Source organism: Schistocerca piceifrons, unplaced genomic scaffold, assembly GCF_021461385.2.
Source record: "Schistocerca piceifrons isolate TAMUIC-IGC-003096 unplaced genomic scaffold, iqSchPice1.1 HiC_scaffold_1285, whole genome shotgun sequence".
Taxonomy (NCBI): domain Eukaryota; kingdom Metazoa; phylum Arthropoda; class Insecta; order Orthoptera; family Acrididae; genus Schistocerca; species Schistocerca piceifrons.
In genome coordinates this window covers 22,501-27,500 of record NW_025727108.1, presented here as the reverse complement: position 1 = coordinate 27,500, position 5,000 = coordinate 22,501, and the positions used below count along the sequence as shown (strand labels likewise).

Below are 5,000 nucleotides of genomic sequence, written 5' to 3'. Positions count from 1 at the left end.
CGCACATACAATATGTAAGCACCAGCATGGAACAACATCCAGTGCATCTTCTCCGCCACATTACACAATCCACACTATCACAACCAGACCAGGAGGTCCATGCGGAAAATACAATATCCCAGCCTTTCGACATCCACCATTGCGCAGACCAGGCACCAACACCCACACATGTCCTATACAACGGTGCACCCAACATCACAATAGTACCTCCTGTCACAGCGCACAAACAATGACATGAGTCAAAGACACAGGTCTCACACAAGCATAGAATTGGAGCGCCGCCTCTAATAAGCCAAAGGTGCATCCTGACGTGACAAATCTGATCATGTCACAAGCATTCACTTACTATAATCACTATCAACGAACCTGCCGCCCCCGCCCCCCCCCCCCCTACACCTTTCCTTACAACAACGTGTAACCTAACCTAACCTAACCTAACCTATGTTGTACCTTAACCTAACCTATGTTGTACCTTAACCTAACCTATGTTGTACCTTAACCTAACCTATGTTGTACCTTAACCTAACCTATGTTGTACCTTAACCTAACCTATGTTGTACCTTAACCTAACCTATGTTGTACCTTAACCTAACCTATGTTGTACCTTAACCTAACCTATGTTGTACCTTAACCTAACCTATGTTGTACCTTAACCTAACCTATGTTGTACCTTAACCTAACCCATGTTGTACCTTAACCTAACCCATGTTGTACCTTAACCTAACCCATGTTGTACCTTAACCTAACCCATGTTGTACCTTAACCTAACCCATGTTGTACCTTAACCTAACCCATGTTGTACCTTAACCTAACCCATGTTGTACCTTAACCTAACCCATGTTGTACCTTAACCTAACCCATGTTGTACCTTAACCTAACCCATGTTGTGCCTTAACCTAACCCATGTTGTGCCTTAACCTAACCCATGTTGTGCCTTAACCTAACCCATGTTGTGCCTTAACCTAACCCATGTTGTGCCTTAACCTAACCCATGTTGTGCCTTAACCTAACCCACGTTGTGCCTTAACCTAACCCACGTTGTGCCTTAACCTAACCCACGTTGTGCCTTAACCTAACCCATGTTGTGCCTTAACCTAACCCATGTTGTGCCTTAACCTAACCCATGTTGTGCCTTAACCTAACCCATGTTGTGCCTTAACCTAACCCATGTTGTGCCTTAACCTAACCCATGTTGTGCCTTAACCTAACCCATGTTGTGCCTTAACCTAACCCACGTTGTGCCTTAACCTAACCCACGTTGTGCCTTAACCTAACCCACGTTGTGCCTTAACCTAACCCACGTTGTGCCTTAACCTAACCCATGTTGTGCCTTAACCTAACCCATGTTGTGCCTTAACCTAACCCATGTTGTGCCTTAACCTAACCCACGTTGTGCCTTAACCTAACCCACGTTGTGCCTTAACCTAACCCACGTTGTGCCTTAACCTAACCCACGTTGTGCCTTAACCTAACCCACGTTGTGCCTTAACCTAACCCACGTTGTGCCTTAACCTAACCCACGTTGTCCCCTAAAGTAACCCACGTTGTCCCCTAACGTAACCCACGTTGTCCCCTAACGTAACCCATGTTGTCGCCTAAACCTGCTCTGTAATTGTTATACGACTCGTTCAATTAGTGTAGTGTTGCCCACCCGCAACCCTCGCAATATAGTTCGCTACTCGCACTGCCCGCTCCCCTGTGTATCGCTTCATGTTAAACACCTTGCAAGTCTTGCTGACTTTCCACATGCTCCTGCTGTACACTGTAATGTGGATGGCAGCAGGACGTACATGCCGCCCCTCCCCACGTCCCCACCTTGCCCCCCTGCCTTCGCAAGCTGGTTGGTGAGAAGTTTGCATGTTCAATGCCCTTCGCATGCGACGTACTCAGGCTACGTTGTGGTGCGGCCTGTGTCAACCGTCCGCTAATGTCGTACGCGTAAACCACAATCTGTACTGCACATTCGTCCTTATGTACCGAATGATACATCGTGGCACATGTGTGACCGTACAACGACTGCGCCCAAAAACGGCGGACCATACAGTGCAAATATTGTGCACGCAGCTACGTGTCGTCTCCCTATGAGAGCTGGATTGCAGTGTGGTACGCCATAGAGACGTGTGGGAGGAACGGACGCCGTGGATGGCGATCAGCATGAGCTGTCTGTTGATGTATTCGGACCTAGTCGTCTCTCCTCACACACCGTGATGGCATGGTGCACCGCGTTCCATATCTGCGACATGCTACAGAGGCCGGTTGACAGTCGTTCGAGCAATGGACATCGCATACGTACGGGGGCCACCTTCCACGTATTGTCTAGGCGTGCACATTTTGTTGCGTGTATGTGGGCAGACGTAGTGTGGCGTGACACCTGACACAGGCATGCAATAATCGTTGAAGTTGCAAATGGCGATGGACGCCTGCGTTTTCTGGTGAAGTTACGCAAATGAACAAATGGTAACCTGTTGTGGTGCGGTTGTTCTCGCTAGGGGTGAATCGGTGATGGCGACGATAGGTTGAGGTACGAACCGGTTGTTCCAGCGATACCCACCATGCCGACGAAACTGAACGGCATCTGGGTGTGAAGCGATACGCGGCGGTGGCTGGGTGGGACCGTCCCCGGCCGGTGAGGGGGCGCCTCCCGGCGTGCTGGCCGCGCGGTGCGTGGGCGCACGCGCTACAGCCGGCTGGTGGGGGCGGCCAGTGGCAGGCGCGCCGGCCGACGGACGCGGCAGGCGTCGCAGCTGCGCGCCGGCGCACCCTGCGCGCGGCGCCGTGCGGCCAAAGTAGGTCCTCGCGGGCCCGGTGCGAAGCGCGGTGGACATCTTCAGTGTGCTGGTCCGATTGAGGACTGTGTGCGTTGAGGATGCGCCGCCGCCCGGCGCTCGGCGCCGCGACGCCGTCTGCTGCTCGGTCGCCCCAGCGGTTCTCGCTGGTGGTTTGTATCGCAGCTGTGCGGATGTGTTGGCGCGTGCGCTGTGCTGGGAGAGTTCGCTTCGGCACCCAAGTGGGGCTTTTGTCCTTCTGTGGCGCTGGCGTTGGAGCTGCCGGTCACCGTAGGTGGCGCGTGTTGTCTCCCGCCGGCAATGCCACGACAGCACGCTCCCGGGCCTCTGTCGGCAGCGGCAAGCTCAGTTGGGAGCACGGGTGGTCGCACCGAAAGCGTCTACTCGCCTAACTCCGGGCGATTGCGCCTCTCTCGAACCCGACCAAGTACTTGGGACGGCGCTGCGCGCCGCCGGGACCTGAGAGGGTTTCGAGGTGTATTGTGCAGGGGAGCTCAGCCTCCTCCTGTTTGCAGAATGATTGAGCGGACGCTTGCGTGTTCGCGCGGGCCCCCGGGACACACTCCCGGGCGGCCGGCTGCTCAGCTCTAGTTGACGCAGCTCCCTGGTTGATCCTGCCAGTAGTCATATGCTTGTCTCAAAGATTAAGCCATGCATGTCTCAGTACAAGCCGCATTAAGGTGAAACCGCGAATGGCTCATTAAATCAGTTATGGTTCCTTAGATCGTACCCACGTTACTTGGATAACTGTGGTAATTCTAGAGCTAATACATGCAAACAGAGTCCCGACCAGAGATGGAAGGGACGCTTTTATTAGATCAAAACCAATCGGTCGGCTCGTCCGGTCCGTTTGCCTTGGTGACTCTGAATAACTTTGGGCTGATCGCACGGTCCTCGTACCGGCGACGCATCTTTCAAATGTCTGCCTTATCAACTGTCGATGGTAGGTTCTGCGCCTACCATGGTTGTAACGGGTAACGGGGAATCAGGGTTCGATTCCGGAGAGGGAGCCTGAGAAACGGCTACCACATCCAAGGAAGGCAGCAGGCGCGCAAATTACCCACTCCCGGCACGGGGAGGTAGTGACGAAAAATAACGATACGGGACTCATCCGAGGCCCCGTAATCGGAATGAGTACACTTTAAATCCTTTAACGAGTATCTATTGGAGGGCAAGTCTGGTGCCAGCAGCCGCGGTAATTCCAGCTCCAATAGCGTATATTAAAGTTGTTGCGGTTAAAAAGCTCGTAGTTGGATTTGTGTCCCACGCTGTTGGTTCACCGCCCGTCGGTGTTTAACTGGCATGTATCGTGGGACGTCCTGCCGGTGGGGCGAGCCGAAGGCGTGCGACCGCCTCGTGCGTGCTCGTGCGTCCCGAGGCGGACCCCGTTGAAATCCTACCAGGGTGCTCTTTATTGAGTGTCTCGGTGGGCCGGCACGTTTACTTTGAACAAATTAGAGTGCTTAAAGCAGGCAAGCCCGCCTGAATACTGTGTGCATGGAATAATGGAATAGGACCTCGGTTCTATTTTGTTGGTTTTCGGAACCCGAGGTAATGATTAATAGGGACAGGCGGGGGCATTCGTATTGCGACGTTAGAGGTGAAATTCTTGGATCGTCGCAAGACGAACAGAAGCGAAAGCATTTGCCAAGTATGTTTTCATTAATCAAGAACGAAAGTTAGAGGTTCGAAGGCGATCAGATACCGCCCTAGTTCTAACCATAAACGATGCCAGCCAGCGATCCGCCGCAGTTCCTCCGATGACTCGGCGGGCAGCCTCCGGGAAACCAAAGCTTTTGGGTTCCGGGGGAAGTATGGTTGCAAAGCTGAAACTTAAAGGAATTGACGGAAGGGCACCACCAGGAGTGGAGCCTGCGGCTTAATTTGACTCAACACGGGAAACCTCACCAGGCCCGGACACCGGAAGGATTGACAGATTGATAGCTCTTTCTTGATTCGGTGGGTGGTGGTGCATGGCCGTTCTTAGTTGGTGGAGCGATTTGTCTGGTTAATTCCGATAACGAACGAGACTCTAGCCTGCTAACTAGTCGCGTGACATCCTTCGTGCTGTCAGCGATTACTTTTCTTCTTAGAGGGACAGGCGGCTTCTAGCCGCACGAGATTGAGCAATAACAGGTCTGTGATGCCCTTAGATGTTCTGGGCCGCACGCGCGCTACACTGAAGGAATCAGCGTGTCTTCCTAGGCCGAAAGG

At 53.0% G+C, this 5,000-nt stretch overlaps 1 non-coding gene across 1 annotated transcript in view; it reads left to right on the top strand.

Annotated features, from left to right (window-relative positions):
* The first annotated feature begins 3,387 nt into the window (after positions 1 to 3,387).
* The window catches only part of LOC124731459, a 1,909-nt gene continuing 296 nt past the window's right edge, over positions 3,388 to 5,000 (top strand). The window contains exon 1 of the ribosomal RNA XR_007008283.1: positions 3,388 to 5,000. This exon is cut by the window's right edge and continues 296 nt beyond it. This is a non-coding gene — a ribosomal RNA (small subunit ribosomal RNA).